Source organism: Engystomops pustulosus, chromosome 4 (genome assembly GCF_040894005.1).
Source record: "Engystomops pustulosus chromosome 4, aEngPut4.maternal, whole genome shotgun sequence".
NCBI lineage: Eukaryota > Metazoa > Chordata > Amphibia > Anura > Leptodactylidae > Engystomops > Engystomops pustulosus.
In genome coordinates, this window is record NC_092414.1 from 44,161,035 (window position 1) to 44,183,101 (window position 22,067).

The 22,067-nt window shown below is 46.6% G+C and overlaps 1 protein-coding gene across 9 annotated transcripts in view; it reads left to right on the plus strand.

The window, feature by feature from the left end:
* The window catches only part of NME5 (NME/NM23 family member 5), a 309,787-nt gene that overhangs the window by 91,533 nt on the left and 196,187 nt on the right, over positions 1-22,067 (plus strand). The window contains exon 2 of one of the 9 annotated variants that reach the window (XM_072145808.1): positions 4,129-4,267. The exons of the other annotated variants lie outside the window; for them this stretch is intronic. The gene's annotated coding sequence lies outside the window, so the exon portion shown is untranslated. The remainder of the gene's footprint in view (positions 1-4,128; positions 4,268-22,067) is intronic. 9 annotated transcript variants of the gene reach the window in all.

The window sequence follows — 22,067 nt, forward strand, 5'->3', positions numbered from 1 at the left end:
ACCCATGATACAAAAGAAATTTTCAATGAGGTCAAATGTTGATCAATTGATCTCAGGAGAGCTTTGTAGTTAGCGTCAAACAGGTTTGTGGGGTCTCTGATAATATTTACTCCGAGGTATTTTATATGGTTGGGTTGCCATTTAAATGGGAACTTCTTTTGAAGTTCTGAGATTAGGGTGCTGTGGGCTGTGATGTTCAGTGCTTCCGATTTAGTGAAATTAATTTTAAAGTTAGATAGCGTGCCAAATTCGTTAAATAGGCTCATTACATGGGGGAAGGCCTCATTGGGATTGGTGATGAGTAATAAAAGATGATCGGCAAAGGTGAGTTGTATTTAGGTGAGTTGTATTTCCCACTTTCAATCCTTTTGTATTTGGGTGCTCTCTCAAAGCTTGAAGTAAAGTTTCCATTATGAGGACAAATAATGCTGGGGAAAGGTGGCAACCTTGTCTCGTTCCATTTTTGATTAAAAAGGGAGCCAAGAAGTTAGGTCGGGAATATAATGCCATCAAGGAGTCTATGAATTGCTGGGGAAACCCAAGTCTCCCAAGTGTAGCAGTCATATAGTCCCAGTTAATTCTATCAAATGCATTCTCAGCATCTGTGCCGAGAAGGATTAGGGGGATTCTATGTTTCCTAGCATGAGAGATAGCGTGTATTATTCTAGTGGAGTTCTGGTTGCCCTCTCTCCCTGGAACGAATCACGCTTGTTCTCTAAGTTGGTATGGTAGCACTTTGTTGAGGCGCGTGGATAGGATTTTGGCTCATATTATCGCATCTATGTTAATAAGTGAGATCGGGCGATAACTACTACATTGTGCAGGGTCTTTCCCTTCTTTGGGATAAATGCCTCTAGGGCTTGTGTGGGTAAGGGGGCCCCTTTCCTCAGCACCTCGCACCATTCCGTTAAGTGTGGTAGTAATACATGTGCAAGCTAGGTGGTAGGGAGATCAATCATTTATATACTTGAAAAATAATTTTTGCAGCCTTTATCTGCTTTTTACAGTATTTATTTTTCTCTCTATAATCCTGTAATGCTTTTCTAACAAGACTAGTTAGACATAGGGGCTTTTTCTTGTTCCTCTTATGCTTTTTCCCATATGGCATGTGTTTCTCACAGGACTTTTTTTTAGAATATATGAGAAAAAGTAAATTTTTTTTGTGTGTGTGTGTGGGGGGGCTTTTGTCCTTGAGAACATTGTCCCAGTTTAGACCTTTTAGTTGCTGAAAATTTGCACTCCTGAAGTATATAGTGTAGGTTGCCCCTTCACTAGGACAAGGGGGCATCCTCTACGCCTAGAGGAGAGGCGATTTTACCATCACCATAGACAAAGGTTCTTTACTGCAAGAGCAGTGAGACTATGGAACTCTCTGCCGCAGGAGGTTGTTATGGCGGACTCTATGTACATGTTCAAGAGAGAACTGGACGACTTTCTGGAGAGAAAAAATATCACGGGTTATGGGGATAAAACATTTATTTAATTCTTAAAGGTTGGACTTGATGGACTTGCGTCTCCTTCCAGCCTTATATACTATGATACTATGATACTAACGCTCTTATTAAAGCATAATACAAAATCAATCAAAATCAATGATATTATGATCATTATTATCCAGTTTCTCCCAAACCTGTAATTTTGATAACCTATCAGGTCTGTTGGTTAGGATATGGTCCAGAAGTGCCTCCCACTTGTTGGCTCCAGGACTAGTTACGACAGGTAATTGTCTTTTGTTGTCGACAAAAACCTGCTACCTTTTGAAGGACCTGCAGATTTCTGCCCCCCCCCCAGTCAATAACAAGGTAATTGAATTCCCCCATGATAAGTACTTCCCTGTGATTTGTAGCCGCATCCATTTCACTTATCAGCATTTCCTTTGGATCCTTATAACAAACCACTATTAATATTTTATTATTCTTTTTCCCTCCCCTTATCTCTGCCCATAGGGCCTCCACATTTTCATTTGCATCACTAATGTCATCTCGCAGGACAGATTTGAGGCAAGAATTCGCTTATAAACAAACCCCTCCCCCTTTTTTATTTATACGATAATTTCTAAAAAGACTATAACCATCTATAGTAACAGCTCAGTCCAGCTACTGTCCAGCCATGTCTCGCTGATACCCACAATATCATATTTGCACTCCAACATTGAGTTCCAGTACCTCCATTTTGTTTGTGAGGCTTCTGGCATTTGCGTACACTTTTTATATGGTTTTTACTATCCCTATTCCCCATGGATAATGACTCTTCCCAGCTCTCTATCTACACTGCTTTTTTGCCCGGCACAAGTGTAGTTGCCCTCTCCCCAAGTCTCTAGTTTAAACACTCCTCCAACCTTCTAGCCATTTTTTCCGCCAAAACAGCTGCACCCTTCCCATTGAGGTGCAGCCCATCCCTACTGTAGAGTCTTTAGCCCACAGAAAAGTCACCTCAGTTCTCCATGAATCACCAACTCCACCTACACCAACTTTTGAGCCACTTATTTACCTCCCTGATCTCCTGCTGCCTTTCTTATGGCCTAAATCCCTGAAATCATTTTTAAGGACCTTCCACCTCCAATGTGGAGCATGACCGCTGGCTCCTCACCAGCCCCTCCCAGTAATCTGTCCACCTGATCTGCAACATGCCGAACCCGAGCACCCAGCAAACAAAACACTGTTCGGTATGCACGGTCTTAGTGACCGATTGCCCTGTCTGTTCCTCTAATAATCAAATCTTCCACTACCAGGACCTGTCTCAACTTTCCTGTGCTTCCATTACCCTTCTTACTGGAGCAGACAGTTGCTCGGGGCCATGCCTTGCTGCAGCGCTGATATCCCCTCATACGCCAGCCTAGCAAACTTATTGGGGTGCACTAGATCAGGGCTAGACTCCCTGCAACTGTTCCCTCTACCCCACCTTCTACATGTTACCCAACTAGCTGCCCCCTCATTCTGTACCTCCATACTTCCATCCCCAAACCCATCTTCCCCAGAGAGTTTGTGCTCCAGGAGCGGCAAACTTCGCTCCATATTGTCAATTGCCTGCAGCCTTGAAACTTGCTCATTTTGATCCAGAATATGGTCTTCCAGATGAGCAATTTTCACACATCCCACACAGCAGTATTCCCCCTCGAACGGCTGTTCAAGGAAAGAATGCATGGCACAGGATGTACTCTGTGTAGCATTGCCACTTATGGAGTCCATCGTGCCAATGGGAATACAAGAGAAATACGGAAGAAAAGAAGATTTCAAAGTAAAGTAACACAAAAATACAGCAGTTACCTGCTAAAGTCCCTCAAACTTAAGTCCCTTAATCCTAAGTCCCACTTTGGACACTGCAAACACGTAGGATCAATGCACACTTGCCACAAAGCCTGCACACTCGCTTTCTGAATGCTCTTAAAAAGGTTATTTGCCACAATAATCTGCTGTGTTCACTGCAATAAAATCTGGCTGTAAACCACCAAACAAACTGACCACAGAAGTTTATAAAGGCTCCTAAGTAGATAGTCACACCCCACTATTAATTAGGCAGCACCTTTGCTATACTGTCTAGCAAGGTGAATGCCTCAGACTTAACCAGCACTATACCCCCACACAATATACAGATTATGGAAGTAAAATACCTTCAGATCTACTTGGTTGCAATGAAACCCACACAAATGAATATCAGATCGCGGGTGTTTTCACAGCGATGGCTGCTGGCAAAGCTGCCGGCAGCCTCAAAAAGATAGCGGCGCATGGTGGTCCGTCTCCATGGTCTTCCGAAGACCCGAGGCTATTTCGTTTTAACCCCTTCATTACAATGTGCTGATAGCACATTGTAATGAATGAGGAGGAAAATCCCCATATACTGCCATACTGTAGTACAACATGTTCTCATCACTTTGAACAGTCATCAAAAGTTATAACCATATTAAGCGACGCATGTCAGAATACAAAAAATGGGGATAAGCCTTAAAGGGGTATTACCGAAAAGACAAGTTTCTTATGTGTACTTAGGATAATAAAATAACACATTCTCTAATTCATTGTTATTAACAAAAATACAGCATTTCACAGATGTAGTTACAACATGTCTCTAAGCCCTGGTGGATACAATTTCAGCTGCCTCTTGACACAGCCCTGTAACTTCTGACTTTAGGGTCGGCAGCCATCTTGTCTGAGGCTTCACGGAGCTTGTCTCTCTCGCACTGCTCCCTGCACTCTAGACCCACCCCCTGCAGTCCTGGACAGAGCTCACACTGACATCCTGCCGGCAGCAGCCTGGGGAGAACTTAAAGGTACAGACAGATAAGTTATTTATTGGGGGTGACACAACAGGAAGTCACATCAGATCTAGTGTGTTGTGAAATGTTGTGAGATGTAGTAGAACTGAGTGTGTCATTTTGTGCAGTAGGCATCTCATGGATCTTATCATCTCTGATCTTTCACATCTTTCTTTCTGTGTGTCAGATACTAGTACACTGTTCAGAAGCGAGATGAAAGTGTATATAACCCTGTACCCTTAAAATCTAACCACACTGTCAGCTTACGGCGCTAGATGAATCATATTGTGTCTGCTTGGAGAATCCCTGTCCACACCCTGGAATATTACACTGACCATCACTGAGAGATAGGACCTAAAACAGCAATAACACTGACTAAAATTGTAAAATAATGGGTTAAAAATGTTTATTGTGTAAACATCACTAGCGGTTTGAAATTTGAGAATTTTCTTTCATGGGAAAACCCCCTTAAACTATAAAATGGCTATGTCCTTAAGGGGTTAAAGGAAATCTGCCATTAAGATAAAACATGACAAACCAGGGGCACTTTACTCATAGATGCAGGCACTGTGACTGTGGTAATTGTCGTATATTTGTTATTCATGGTTCCTTCCTTCTTAAATCCATCCTTTCCATTGCATTTACGTAAACATAATCATATTAAAATCATCTTTACTAAGTACAGTTTACATCAACATGATTTTAATACAATGTAAACTTCAACTTATATAAGTGAGAAAACATTATAGCCAGGAAGAATATAACTTATCCCAGAGTTTTTTACAACCTGGGTATAGAGATTATTTCTAGAGGTATAAAGTGGCCTAGGCCACTCTGTGGTATACTCTGACCTGGGCCAAACTATAACCAGATTTAATCTTAAACCTACTCCAGCTCTGATCAGTATCACCAGTCACAGGTGGGCATTTTCTCTTGTAACTGGGGCCCTTTTAGATGTCCCAGTTACAGGGGGAAACTTGTGAAAGAAAAAAAAAGTAAAATTAAAAAAAAAAAAAAGTCCCCCAGGGGTATTTTATGACCTCATGGGTGACAAATACAGTAAATACACAAAAAATATTAATAAACATTCTTAAAAATACATTCACATTTCCCAATATAATAAAAGAAAATCCCAGGCTGCAGCTTACACTACAAAAACATTGCCATAGTTGCCCCGTTTGCCCGAGAGTATATATATGATATATCAAAACGACCAAAACAAAATGGTGAATTCATTAAACCCTTAACGACCTGGCCCTTTTTTTGTTTGTTTTTTCATTTTTCACTCCCCACCTTCAAAATTCTATAACTTTTTTATTTTTACAAATTGTATTTCATACTGAAGGTATTTAATATTCTGGGAAGCAGGAAAAAAATTCCAAATACAGTGAAAATGGTGAAAAAATGCATTTGCGCTGTTATCTTGTGGGTTTGGATTTTACAGCTTTCACTAAGCGCCCCAATTGACATGTCTACTTTTATTCTTTGGGTCAGTACAATCACAGGGATACCACATTTATATAGGTTTTATGATGTTTTCATACATTTACAAAAAATGATCAAATAGGGCTGTATGGCTTTTTGATCACTTTTTATAGAATTTTTTATATTTTTCAAAATGGCAAAAAAGTACCATTTTCGACTTTTGGCACTATTTTCCCTTAAAGGATTAAACACAGTGAAAAACCGTTATTATATTTTGATAGATCGGTTTCTAGTCCAGACTATACTCAGGCTCCACATTAGAGGAGCATATTCTGGCCTGTATGGTTTGGGTTAGGATATTTTACAACCTGGGGTATACTCTGACCTGGGCCAAATTATACCTAGGTTCAATCTTAACCCGGTGCCACCCCGCGGTGGATAGTTAGCGCTCAGCGGGGAAAATATATCACATGTAAAGAATAGGTCATCCCGTTGTGAGATGGGATGACAGACCGCCGACACCGGGCAGAATCGCAAGGGGACATGCTGGAGTGCCCGGGACTTCTGCTGGAGTGCCCGCGACTTCTGCTGGAGTGCCCGCGACTTCTGCTGGAGTGCCCGCGACTTCTGCTGGAGTGCCCGCGACTTCTGTCCCCACGTGGGTGACCCCCAGTGACCTTCTGACCCCTCAGGTCCCTGATTTTACGGCCAGTCCTGGGATACAAAGAGACATGGCAGGGCTTGGACCAGTGTACTTTTTTAAGTTCTTTTTTAGTGAGTACCTAATTGGTCTGATGGTTTCCCAGACCAATCTCTACGCTGCACAATACATTGCCCAAAACCCCACTTCTTTTTATGCGCAACCCCACAGGTGGACCCCTGTTAGTGCAGCAGAGATGGAGAAGTATTGGGGCATAGTACTTCTGAGGGGCTAGTCAAAAAGCCCACTATCAGGGACTATTGGAGCACAGACATACTGTACCCCACCCCGATGTTCCGCATGGCAATGAATAGGATGCGCTTTGAAGCCATCCATAGGTTTCTGCATTTTGCTAACAATGCACAGTGCCCACCCAGAGATGACCCCAGTTATGATAGGTTGTATAAGGTCCGACCCATATTAGACTGAGTGCCCAATTTATGGATGTGTATACTCCAAAGAGGCACATATCAGTGGATGAGTCCCTGGTACATTTCAAAGGGAGACTTCAGTTCCGCCAGTACCTGCCCAATAAGAGAGCAAGGTATGGCGTAAAGATTTATAAGCTGTGTGAGAGTGCATCAGGGTACACTTTTAGGTTCAGGGTATATGAAGGGAAAGACTCTAGGACAGTGCCCCCTGAATGCTGGAAAGATAGTTTGGGATTTGGTGTACCCACTATTGGACCAGGGCTACTGCCTCTACCTGGATAATTTTTAAACTGCGGCATGTGGCACTGTTAGGAAAAATCAGAGAGGTCTCCCGAAGTCGCTGCTAGGGGAAAAGCTGAGTAGGCACCAGAGCCAAGCACTAAGCAGCGACTCAGTATTGTGTGTTAGGTAAAAGGACAAGAGAGATGTCCTTGTACTAACAACAATACATGGGTACGAGGTACCAGTGCAGAAGCCCCCAAGCCAGACTGTATATTGGATTACAATGAGTACATGGGGGGCGTGGCCTAGCTATGGTGGCGCACAGACGTATCCTGCACTAGCTCCCGCTCTGACCCCCAATCTAAGCTGTTTAACAAGGCCATCCAGCTCCATCCAACATCCTAGATGGGTCCCAAAAGGAAGGTAGACCCCAAGGCACCCAGCGCTCCCCCAACCAGGACGGCGGCGAGAGGTATCGGGAAGTACCTTACCCCGGCAGCGGCTCCTGCATCCCAGCCACGAGGCGCCAACATGGCGGAGGGACCGGATGTGGCGCACGCATCCCGCTCGCTCTCCGCGCTGGACGCGGGAGTGGGCGGTGAGGAAGTCCCCGCGTCACCTGGCAGCACCAAGCAGAAGTCGGCTGCAACCCTGCTTCCCCGCGGGGCCCCGAGGGCGGCCGGAGACCTGCGCCGCTCAGTCAAGATGGCGGCGCCCAGCACCTCCACTGCCGAGATGCCCATGAGTGTGGATGAGCGGGGCGAACAGGAGGCTACTGGAGCAGGTGAGCGACAGTCCCCAGAGCAGAGGAACACACCTACAGGGACTCCCACAGAGGTAGCAGCGCTCATTAAGGGAAAGGCTGCATACAGCAAAGGGACAGTACAGGACTTGGCAGCATGCCCAGCTAGACCACAGGTAGTCCCAGCACCTGAGGACACAGATTATGCCCCAAAGTGCAGCCATGTGCCCAACATCTTGCTGGGCCCCCTCATGATGAGGTGAGCACACCAGTTTTTCAGGCACAGTCACCCTCTTCTTTCTGGGCGCACTCCGCCGGCCCCTCCCAGGCATCTCTGGGACCGCACGGGCCTCCACAATCTAGAAGCCCATACGAGGCACCTCACTCCCCAATCTTGTGGCCTTCGCAGGGGGAAGAATGGCCCTCTACACCTGCTGGGGGTTCTCCAGCAGACATTCCCCCTTCCTCCTCCATACCAGTACCTACCCAGCAGGGCCCAGATGATCTAGGCCCCAGGATGTCTCCATACTCTGATGGCTCTCTTTCGCCTCCCCAACTGCCCGCTATGATGTTGTCACAAGAAATGGGCGCTTTAGCCGAGTTGCGAGCTCTACGTACACACCTCCGCTCAATTCCCACTAGGGAAGATATGGAAAGTTACGTAGCCAGACTGGAACAGGCATATACTACGGAGCTAAATGCAGTGCGAGAAGATGTTCAGAGAGTAGCCACTAGGGTCACCAACGTGGAAGACACCCAGGCCACCCTAAGTGATCGAGTAGACAATCAGGACTCTATCTTAGCTGCACACGCCTTCCAACTACAGTTCCTAGCTGATCAACTGGATGATACCGAAAATAGGGGTCGTCGGAATAATATCCGAGTGAGAGGGCTGCCTGAAACAGTTGAAGCTGCTCAACTGCATACCACTCTACAGCAAATCTTCAACTCCCTATTGGAGGTTCCAGAACACACTCCCTTGGAGTTGGATAGAGCACACCGCTCCCTACAAGCCAAGCCTGCCGCCCGAGATCCCCCTAGGGACGTCATCTGCAGAGTGCACAAATACCAACTCAAAGATGCTATCATGTCCAAAGCAAGGGAGGCAGGAGAAATTAGGTTCCAAGGTGTAGCCCTACAGTTGCTTCCGGATCTTTCCCGCCTCACGCTACTTAAGCGCAAGGCGCTCAAGCCATTCCTAGGAGAGCTACGACAAAGGAATATACCCTACACATGGGGGTTCCCATTTTGCCTTCACATCCGCCACGCAGATAAAAGATACACCTTGCACCATCCGATGGATGTCCCGGGGCTCTCTGCTGCACTGGGATTCCCAGCCCCACTTATAAATGAGTGGCCAAGACTCCCGGTCCCTGGGGGAATGAGAGGAGGAGGTCCCCCTCTTCCAAGGCCGGCTAGACCTCCAAGGCGCAGAGGTCGTGGGGCCCGAGAGGGTGGGGCGCGCCCAGCGTCTCCACGACAGCCGAGAGACCCTCGCCCCTGAGTGGCCTGATACGTTGACCCGCCGCGACTGGTCTCACATATTACAAATATGAACGTGATGCCTCTTCATTGAATGCTAGTTTCAGATAAGTGAATATGACAAACAATCTTTGAATGTATCTTCCATGTTCTGATCTGATGGGTATAGGTATGTCAGTCCTAGCCGAGTTTGCCTAGTTCTTTGTGTTTTATCTGACATATACACCCTGCATTAAGAGATCCGAGGCGGGTCCATATACAGTTATATTAATGCTGGATGGTTCTCATTACACACTGTTTCTTTTTATGTTAATATACAGCCTATAGGGGGTCTATGCTGTCTGCTTCTCCGCTCTAGCTAGCTATCTCCCCCCCTGGGGTAACGCGTACAACAGGTTTGTCCGCGTAATTACATTAGCTATACCCCTCCAAACTTTGGTTTGGTAAATCAGTTTACTGTGTTATTAGTTTTCTTTTTGTATCGTTTATATCTATAGTAGATATTTTGTTATTTTGTCAGGACTGCAGTTGCCCTGTCTTGTCAATTACTCCCCTTACGTATATTACTGTTTGTGTGCGTCAATCCCCCCTGTGTGCTTACCTATTGTTCCCTCCCCTAATCCCCTGCCCACACCCAGCTCAGGGACCACATACGTTAGGGCGCCGTATATCTCCCACACATGGCGACGGTGAAACTTGGGTCGCTGAATGCTCGGGGGCTAAATGTCCCACAGAAACGATCCCAGATTCTCTATGGCATGCATAGACAGGGCGTCAGGGTCCTATTCCTGCAAGAGACACATTTCAAAACAGGACACTTCCCAGAGATCAGAGACCGATACTTTAACACCTGGTTCCACAGCTCCAATCCCGACTCACGCTCTAGGGGCGTGTCAATTACGATCCATCGTACCCTCCCACATGTTGTCCTGGACGAGCGTCTAGATGAAGCAGGCAGATACGCATTTATCAAACTGCAAATCTTTGATCAAATTTTTACATTTGCAAACCTATACCTGCCTAATCGCGCCCCTGTCACAGTCGGTAGGAGGATACTACATGAGTTAGCAATGTTCTCGGAGGGGGTACTAGTGCTTGGAGGAGACTTTAACTTCCCTCTAGATGTCCAATTAGATACCTCTTCGGGAAAGAGTCACATCCCTCTACGACAGTTGGGTTCTCTCAAAAAAGATATGCATAATCTTCAATTGGTTGACATTTGGCGGATTCTCCACCCTAAAGATAAGGATTATACCTATTATTCCCCAGCGCATGATTCGTACAGCCGCATAGACTTCTTTCTTATCCAACACCGGGCCCTCTCGTGGGAGCCAGCGGCCTCCATAGGCAATATTGTTCTGTCGGATCATGCGCCAATCTATCTGTCGGTCACCATCCCCACAATTGCCAAGAGACCTTGGTCCTGGCGCCTGAATGATCACTTGCTAAAAGATGCGCTATGTGTACAAGATATAAAAAACACCATCGAATCATGCGTGCTCTCCCAGGAGCTTCGTCCCGAAGTCCTCCCAATGAAGTGGGAAGCACTTAAATGCGAACTTAGGAGCCGCATTACAGACCACGGAGTCAGATTAAAGAGGGAGAACTCCGCCAAACTCACCTCATTATTGCAACAATTACACCAACTGGAATCCAGACATAAGTCGGATCAGAGCCCTGAGGTCTTAGCAGATCTGATACTCACTAGAGACGAGATTAGGGCTCTACTAGACAGGAAGTCCTTGGCACAGAGAATGCAGTTTAAAAGCCATTTATACGAACATTCTAATAAGTGCGGACGCTCGCTTGCGCGGTTCATACACACTAGATCCGGACTCACACATATCCCCCGCATCAAAACAGCAGGGGGCGAGATTAAACACAACCCAGTAGATATTAGCGCGGCATTTGGCGAATACTACTCCCGGCTATATAATATAAAAGGACAGTTAGCTGATCAAGACCCAGCCTCCTCGCTAGAGGAAATAGAGACATATATAAAGGACACTGCTTTGCCCCCTATTGAGGAGGAGGCAATCGGAGCTTTGGAGTCAGATTTTAGTGCTGATGAAATTCTCTCGGCCATTAAAAATACACCCTCTGGTAAATGCCCCGGACCTGACGGTTTCTCTCCGGCCTTCTATAAGATGTTCAAAGAGGATCTTACTCCATTCTTAACAAAGTTTTTCAACGCCGTCTCTCCTGACATCGCCTTCCATCCACAGTCTTTGGAGGCCAACATCAGTGTCCTTCTGAAACCAGGTAAAGACCCTCTCTCAACGGCCAGTTATAGGCCTATTTCTCTCTTAAACGTGGACCTGAAGCTGTACTCCAGGATTCTGGCGGATAGACTAGCCCCCCACTTACCGAAAGTAATCAACACTGACCAGGTGGGATTTGTCAGGGGTAGAGAGGCCAGAGATAATTTAAATAAAACATTTCTCCTGATGGCACAGGCCAAGAAAAGATCAATTCCTGCCTGCCTCCTGTCAATTGATGCAGAGAAAGCCTTTGACAGGGTGCACTGGGGCTTTCTGTCTGGGGCACTTTCTCACTTGGGCTTGGGTCCCAAGTTCTTGGGGAGAATCCTGGCCCTCTATAGGAATCCTAAGGCTAGGGTCAGAGCAAATGGCTTTTACTCGGCTCCAATTCAGATCAGTAACGGCACGCGCCAAGGTTGCCCTCTCTCCCCCCTCCTTTACGTAATAGTAATGGAGCATTTGGCTAATGCCATTAGAAACAATTCTGCAATACAGGGCATCCAAGTTGGGCAACGTCACTATAAAACAGCGCTGTTTGCAGATGATCTGCTGTTATACATCTCCCAACCAAGGATCTCGCTACCATCTTTGCTCAGTGAGCTGGAGACATACAGCCGGCTGAGTAATTTTAAAATTAACTTCAGCAAATCCGAGGCTTTAAATATATCTCTCCCAGCAGATGATATCCAAGTGGTGAAAGATCATTTCCCATTCCGTTGGCGCCCCACATCCATTACGTACCTGGGAATCCAAGTCCCCACAGATCTCTCAAAGATATATGCCATTAACTACTTGCCCCTACTAGAGCGTACTCTGACAGACCTGACCTCATACAATAGGAAACAATTGTCTTGGTTCGGCCGAATCAACGTAATCAAAATGGACATCTTGCCCCGTTTCCTCTACATCTTCCAGGGAGCTCCCATAATTCCACCATCCTCCTTCTTTAGATCGTTGCGCTCTGCCATATTGCGGTTCATTTGGGGGACATCTCGCCCGCGTATAGGCTGGCGAACCCTGATCAAACCAAAATCAGCAGGGGGGGTAGGCCTACCGGATTTCAGAACGTATCATCAGGCCTCAGTCCTGGTTCGGTTGATAGATTGGCACTACCACCTACACACTAAGCAGTGGGTAAGACTAGAACAATATAGTTCCCCGGTTCCCATCCGTGTTCTGCCTTGGATATCTTCCCAACAGATTGAAATTGAACCCCAAACTCTATTTCTAGCCCAGACTCTAAAGATGTGGAGGTCACTTATCCAACGGAAAGTTTTGTCCCGACCATTCAGTCCCCTCACGCCATTGTTCTACAAACCGGACTTCCAACCAGCCTTTTCTAGAACCAAATTTTTGGGCCGTTCCAGCCATGAAGATATACGCATGCATGATATTCTTGGGGAAGCACCAATTCCATCACAAACGGAGCTATTGGACTTGGCCACCTCCTCTAATCTCTCATGGCTGGAAATGACTCAACTGGGAGTATTCCTTAAGGGACCGGGGTCCGCCGCTGCCTTCAACGCACCACTAAACCCATTTGAGACTCTGTTTCGCACGAACCCCCCTCCGGAACATTGCATCTCGCAAATCTACGGCCTCCTCATAAAAGAGTCAGATAGTTCGCCACCGCCCTTCCTCGACAAATGGGCTAAGGATTTGAACGTCTCATTGTCCCCTAGGGACTGGGACAGGGCGTTTCTGTTCACACACAAACTTTCTATAGCATGCACTGCACAAGAGAGAAACTATAAAATCCTTTCCAGGTGGTACAGGGTCCCAACCCTACTGCATTCAATCTACCCCTCGATTCAGGACACATGTTGGAGATGCGAGAGTGAGAGGGGTGACATGTTGCACATTTGGTGGACATGCCCTAAAATCACCCATTTCTGGAACCAGGTGTTTGAGGTAGCATCTTCTGTGACTGGCATACTCGCCCCCAAAACCCCTGAGGTGGCATTACTGTCCATTCTGCCGGGCACCATAAAGAAACAGAAGGGTTCTCTACTGAGGTTTTTTCTCATTGCGGCTCGCACAACCATCCCTCGTAAGTGGCGCACTAACACTCCACCGTCTATCTCTGAGTGGGCTCAGGAGCTCATGGCCATTTTTCGTATGGAGGAGTTGATGGCGGACACTCTCGGCACCACAGAGAAGCATATACAATTGTGGCAGCCTTGGGTGGTTTTTCGGGAATCCCAGAGATTCAGAGACCTCTTAGGCGCTAACACTTAGACCATATCTTCTTAGCTGCGCGATGCTCCCTCCACTAACCGTCCCCTTCCTTCGTATGTCCCTAGTCTTATTCCTGTATTTCTTGTAAAATGTCCTCCCCATGTCCTGACAATTTGTTAATAGGTGTCTAAGTTCCACAGAATCTTCCTTATATCGTCGGGAGGCCTCTACCTCAGATACTCCAACAACTGTAGCGATGACGGCATTGGAATAGTGGAACACAGAGTCTGAGGCAGTGGTTGCTACCTCCCTTCCATATCCCGCAGTTACTATGGGTGATAAGCTCTCATTCATATGAGTTCCATCCTGATGGATACATAGATATGGTCACCCTCATTCACTAGGCTACAACCTGTGACTCCACACTATTGCTTCCACCCGGACTGAGAGCTGATGAGGACAATACCATGTCTACAACATGCATCATTAAAGCCTTTCCTGGCATTCTCGTGCGGACACCTACCGTTGATGTATTACTTTATATATAGCTGTTTTGTTCGTTATCTTTATGTGTTTATTTGATGTAATCTTTAAAAACCTAATAAAATGATTGAAATACAATGAGTACATGGGAGGGGTGGATTTGTCTGAGCAGGTGCTTCAGCCATACAAAGTCAAGGGTGTGGTACAAGAAGCTGGCCGTGCACATCATGCAGATGGCATTGTATAATGCTTATGTGCTGCACCGCTGTGCAGGCCAGAGGGGAACTTTCCTGGAATTTCAAGAGGTGGTAGTCAAGAAGGGGGGAGTAATAGTACATCTGGAAGCGAGGCCACATCACGGATTATACCAGGGCAGCACTTTCCAGGAGAAGTTCCCCCAATAGCCCGCAAGGGAAGGAATCAAAAAAGGTGCAGGGTTTGCTCCAAAAGGGGCATAAGGAGGGAATCCATCTACCAGTGTGACACATGCCCCGACAAACCAGGGTTATGTATGAAGGAGTGTTTTAGGATTTACCACACGTCCCTGGATGTATAATTGTACCCTGATGCCCATAGCTCACACAGCTTATATATCATGCTGCATGCCGCACCTTACCTGCTGAGCACTGCGGTGTGCCCAGCCTGTAGATTATTTCCACATATGGGGTATTGCCGTACACGGGAGAATCTGCATCATGATCTTTGGGGTGTTTGTCTCCCGTGGCAGGAGCTGGGCGCAAGATGACATAATAGATATTTTGTACTATGCTCTATCCATTATGCATCATCCTTGGGGTCCACCTGTGGGGTTAAAATGCTCACTACACCCCTAGATTTATTCATGGAGGGGTGTAGTTTCTAAATAGGGTCAGTTTTTAGGGGGTTCTACTGTACTGGTCCCTAAGGGCATCTACAATTGTTTTATGATGTAAAAAAAAAATGTAAATGTCTGTGCTCCAAATACCATTCTATTCCGAGCTCAGCTGTGTCTCCACCTTGTAGCCTATTGCCACACATGGGGTATTTCCATACCTGTAATAACCCGTAGAAAGATTTTTGGGGCATTTTTCCACAGAAGCATGAGTTGGGCTGATTTCATTTGTCACAACAATGGCACATTTGAGAAAACAATGCAATTTTTACACTGACCCATTCACTTTGTATTACATTTGGGCCAGCATCTCAGGGGTTAAAATGCTCATACAACCCTAGATCAATTCTATGAGGTGTGCCCTTTCCAAAAACAGGGTCACTACTCGGGGGTTTCTATTGCACTGGTACCTCAGGGGCACCCCAATAACATTCTAGTGAAAAGGGTGCTCCAAAAGCTAAATGTTGCTTGTCACTTCTCAGCCCTGTCGTGCCCCCAGCCTGTAGTCTATTGCCACACAATGGGTATTACCATACCCGTAATAACCCGCAGAAAGATTTTTGGGGTGTTTATCCACAGTGGCATGAGTTGGGCTGATTTCATTTGTCACAACAATGGCACATTTGAGAAAACAATGCAATTTTTACACTGACCCATTCAATTTGTATTACATTTGGGCCAGCATCTCAGGGGTTAAAATGCTCATACAACCCTAGATCAATTCTATGAGGTGTGCCCTTTCCAAAAACGGGGTCACTACTCAGGGGTTTCTATTGCACTGGTACCTCAGGGGCACCCCAATAACATTCTAGTGAAAAAGGTGCTCCAAAAGCTAAATATTGCTTGTCACTTCTCAGCCCTGCCGTGCCCCAGCCTGTAGCCTATTGCCACACAATGGGTATTACCATACCCGTAATAATCAATTATTCTCAGTGGTTATAATCTCAGGGGTTAAAATGCTCATACAACCCTATATCAATTCTTTGAGGTGTGCCCTCTCCAAAAATGGGATCACTCCTCGGGTACTCACTACTCACTACTTGCACTGGTACCTCAGGGGCACCCCAGCACCAGTCAAATGAAAAGGGTGCTCCAAGAGCTAAATTTGGCACATTTGTATTGCCATACTCAGGACAACCCGCAGAATGATTTTTGGGGTGTTTGTCTAAAGTGGCATGGGTTGGGCACAGTATATTAGGCACTAAAATGAATTTTTTTTAGATACAAATGCTTTTTTTTACACTGCACTATTTACTTTACATTTGATTTTGGCCAACATGTTGGGAGTTAAAATGCTCACCACAACCTCAGATACATTCTTTGAGGGGTCTAGTTTCCAAAATGGTGACATCTTTGGGGGTTTTCTATTGTACTGTTACTTCAGGGGCTCTTCAATTACACTGTTGCACCACAAAACATTTGTAGCCAAATTGGCCTTCCAAAAACGCAACTCTGTTCAGAATTTCAAATCCATTTTTGTTTGCTTCCGGAAAAATAATAAAAGGGTTAACAGACTTCCTAAATGCTGATTTGAATAGGTTGAGATGTTAAATTCATAAAACTTGTGGGGTATATACCGTGTTTCCCCGATAGTAAGACACCCCCGATAGTAAGACGTAGTGGGTGTTTTAGTGAGGTAGGCTAATGTAAGACGTACCCCGAAAGTAAGACATAGTTAGAGCTGCCGGGAGCCGGGTGCTGCAGCCTCTTTATGTCACTGCTGTAGCTCCTGCCGGATAGAAGATTATGTGACCGGAGCTCAGCTACTCCGTGCAGGCTCCGATCACATGAGGAGACAGGGCTGCACAGTGTGGAGTCTGCAGTATGGAGCAGAGGGAGAAGCTTCCTGCTGTGTGCTGCTGCCATCTGTGTTACTGGAGCAGCTCCTCCCCCTCCTGTGTAGCTCCTAAACTCTGCTACATCAGTCGGAACAGGAGGGGGGGAGCAGGGGAGCACATGTCAGCCTGGACCAGCCTCTACTTGCCCTGCAGTCAGTGACACTGAAAAGTATGTATGTTATGTGTAGTGTGTATGTAGGTGTGATGCCTGATCTATAGTTGAACATTGTGTGCATGTTTATTTACATGTATAATGTATGAATGTAGTCAGGGGTGTACCAAGCCTGTCTGCTGCCTGAGGCGAGACATAGAGAGACGCCCCCCCCCCCCTCCCCGTGCACATATATGTAATATATCATGGAGTGTCAGTACCAGATCCTTCATATTGGTTTGGTGTGAAAATAAAGCAATGCAAAATGCATACACCTCACCACCATGTAGTATAAAATGCACACAGCGTGCCACCATATAGTATAAGATAGATAAAGCATACCACCATGTAGTACAAAATGCATACAGAGTACCGCCATGTAGTATAAAATACATACAGCATACCGCCATGTAGTATAAAATGCATACAGCATATCGCCATGTAGTATAAAATGCATATAGCATACAGCCATGTAGTATAAAATGCATACAGAGTACCACCATGTAGTCTAAAATACATACAGTGTGCCGCAATGCAGTATAAAATACATACAAAGTACCGCCATGTAGTATAAAATACATACAAAGTACCGCCATGTAGTATAAAATGCATACAGCGTACAGCCATGTAGTATAAAATGCATACAGCATACAGCCATGTAGTATAAAATGCATACAGAGTACCGCCATGTAGTATAAATACATACAGCTTACAGCCATGTAGTATAAAATGCATACAGCAGATTGCCATGTAGTATAAAATGCATACAGCGTACCGCCATGTAGTATAAAATGCATACAGCGTACCGCCATGTAGTATAAAATGCATACAGCGTATCACCATGTAGTATAAAATGCATACAGCGTACCGCCATGTAGTATAAAATGCATACAGCGTACCGCCATGTAGTATAAAATGCATACAGTGTACCACTATATAGTACAAAATAGAAGCTCTTATAAATATCACAAATACAGCATATATATACAGCATATATGTACACATATACAAACAGTAGATACACCATATACACACACTGTACATACAGCAAATATACACACATACTATATATACACACACACATACTGTTTATACACACACACATACTATATATATATATATATATATATATATATATACACACACACACATACACACACATACATATACATTTATACATATACACACATAAATATAAACACACACATATATACACACACAAATATGCATACATAAGATAACCTTACCTTCCTTTCAGGGTCTTGGTAAGTTTGGTCTTCTCATGCGTCGGTAGGGAGGTGGGGGGAGGCGGCTGGCCAGGGAGCGCGTTGTTGGGGGCGGCGGCCGGACGTTCCGGGAGCGGGACGGGACGGTCCGGGAGCGGGGGTGGATTATGGTTGATCTGGGAACGGGGGTGGGTTGTGGTTGGGCTGGGAGCGGGGGTGGGTTGTGGTCGGGCCGAGAGCGGGGGTGGGTTGTGGTCGGGCCGGGAGCGGGGGTGGGTTGTGGTCGGGCTGGGAGCCGGAGCCTTTGCCGGAAGACAGGAGCGAAGGTATGTGGGGAGTGGGAACAAGGTGCCGGCCGGAGCACTGAAACGCCAGGCGGGAGTTCGATGCCGGAGAGCGAGGGGGCGGGCGCACGCTGCTGGCGCGGAGCATGATGCACGGAGGACGGGTTGAGCCGGGAGCAGGAGCATGGTGCCGGACGGGAGACAGGAGCAGAGGGGGGTTGAGCCGGGAGCACAGATAGTCGCCCACCAAAAGGAACGCGGGAGTTCTGTGCCGGGAGGCGGAAGCACGGTGGCGCCGGCGGTGGGGAGCATGTTGCCAGACGCAGGGTGCCGCCCCCTCGTCGAGCAGGAGGCGTGCCGCCTGAGGCGAGATGCTCAACTCGCCTCATGGCAGGTGCGCCCCTGAATGTAGTGTGTCAGTGTGTTTACTTGCACAGTTCTATGGTTTGTGTTAAAACACCCATCCCCCCTGGCACTGTACAATGCCCCCCCCCCACTGTATAACCTCCCACACTTTATAATGCCCCCCCTCCTTACACTGTATAACCTCCCGCACTGTATAATGCCTCCCCTCCTTACACTGTATAATGCCCCCCCCACACTGTATAACCTCCCACACTGTATAATGCCCCCCCCTACACTGTATAACCTCCCACACTGTATAATGCCCCCCTTACACTGTATAACCTCCCACACAGTATAATGCCCCCCCTACACTGTATAACCTCCCACTGTATAATGCCCCCCCTACACTGTATAACCTCCCACACTGTATAATGCCCCCCCTACACTGTATAATGCCCCCCTACACTGTATAACCTCCCACACTGTATAATGCCCCCCCCTACACTGTGTAACCTCCCACACTGTATAATGCCCCCCCTCCTTACACTGTATAACCTCCCACACTGTATAATGCCCCCCCTACACTGTATAACCTCCCACACTGTATAATGCCCCCCTACACTGTATAACCTCCCACACTGTATAATGCCCCCCCTACACTGTATAACCTCCCACACTGTATAATGCCCCCCCCTACACTGTATAACCTCCCACACTCTATAATGCCCCCCCCACACTGTATAACCTCCCACACTGTATAATGCCCCCCTTACACTGTATAACCTCCCACACTGTATAATGCCCCCCCTACACTGTATAACCTCCCACACTGTACAATGCCCCCCCCTACACTGTATAACCTCCCACACTGTACAATGCCCCCCCTACACTGTATAACCTCCCACACTGTATAATGCCCCCCCTACACTGTATAATGCCCCCCCCTACACTGTATAACCTCCCACACTGTACAATGCCCCCCCTACACTGTATAACCTCCCACACTGTACAATGCCCCCCCTACACTGTATAACCTCCCACACTGTATAATGCCCCCCCTACACTGTATAACCTCCCACACTGTTTAATGCCCCCCTTACACTGTATAACCTCCCACACTGTATAATGCCCCCCCTACACTGTATAACCTCCCACACTGTATAATGCCCCCCCCCCTACACTGTATAACCTCCCACATTGTATAATGCCCCCCCCTACACTGTATAACCTCCCACACTGTATAATGCCCCCCCTACACTGTATAACCTCCCACACTGTATAATGCCCCCCCCTACACTGTGTAACCTCCCACACTGTATAATGCCCCCCCTCCTTACACTGTGTAACCTCCCACACTGTATAATGCCCCCCTACACTGTATAACCTCCCACACTGTATAATGCCCCCCCTACACTGTATAACCTCCCACACTGTATAATGCCCCCCCTACACTGTATAACCTCCCACACTCTATAATGCCCCCCCACACTGTATAACCTCCCACACTGTATAATGCCCCCCCTACACTGTATAACCTCCCACACTGTATAATGCCCCCCTTACACTGTATAACCTCCCACATTGTATAATGCCCCCCTACACTGTATAACCTCCCACACTGTATAATGCCCCCCTTACACTGTATAACCTCCCACACTGTATAATGCCCCCCCCTACACTGTATAACCTCCCACACTGTATAATGCCCCCCCCCTACACTGTATAACCTCCCACACTGTACAATGCCCCCCCTACACTGTATAACCTCCCACACTGTACAATGCCCCCCCTACACTGTATAACCTCCCACACTGTACAATGCCCCCCCTACACTGTATAACCTCCCACACTGTACAATGCCCCCCCTACACTGTATAACCTCCAACACTGTACAATGCCCCCCCTACACTGTATAACCTCCCACACTGTACAATGCCCCCCCCCCTACACTGTATAACCTCCCACACTGTATAATGCGCCCCCTACACTGTATAACCTCCCACACTGTATAATGCCCCCCTACACTGTATAACCTCCCACACTGTATAATGCCCCCCCTACACTGTATAACCTCCCACACTGTACAATGCCCCCCCTACACTGTATAACCTCCCACACTGTACAATGCCCCCCCTACACTGTATAACCTCCCACACTGTACAATGCCCCCCCTACACTGTATAACCTCCCACACTGTACAATGCCCCCCCTACACTGTATAACCTCCCACACTGTACAATGCCCCCCCTACACTGTATAACCTCCCACACTGTACAATGCCCCCCCTACACTGTATAACCTCCCACACTGTATAATGCCCCCTTACACTGTATATCCTCCCACACTGTATAATGCCCCCCCTACACTGTATAACCTCCCACACTGTATAATGCCCCCCCTACACTGTATAACCTCCCACACTGTATAATGCCCCCCTTACTCTGTATAACCTCCCACATTGTATAATGCCCCCCTACACTGTATAACCTCCCACACTGTATAATGCCCCCCTTACACTGTATAACCTCCCACACTGTATAATGCCCCCCCTTACACTATATAACCTCCCACACTGTACAGTGCCCCCCCTTAAACTGTATAACCTCCCACACTGTATAATGCCCCCCTTACACTGTATAACCTCCCACACTGTATAATGCCCCCCTTACACTGTATAACCTCCCACACTGTATAATGCCCCCCTTACACTGTATAACCTCCCACATTATATAATGCCCCCCCTACACTGTATAACCTCCCACATTGTATAATGCCCCCCTACACTGTATAACCTCCCACACTGTATAATGCCCCCCCTTACACTATATAACCTCCCACACTGTATAATGCCCACCCTTAAACTGTATAACCTCCCACACTGTATAATGCCCCCCCCCCCCTTACACTGTATAACCACCCATTACACTGTATAATTCTTGGCACTTGCTTTTATAAAACTGTTTGGTGGTGATTACCATACTGTTCAGGTTGTTAATAAATGTTAATTTTATGGTTAAAACAAAAATTTACATTTTTTTTCCAATATAAGACATACCCCGAAAGTAAGACATAGTGGGACTTTTGGGGGTAAAAAGAATGTAAGACACTGGGGCAGATTTATCAAGCAGTCTGAAAGTCAGAATATTTCCAATTGCCCATGGCAACCAATCACAGCT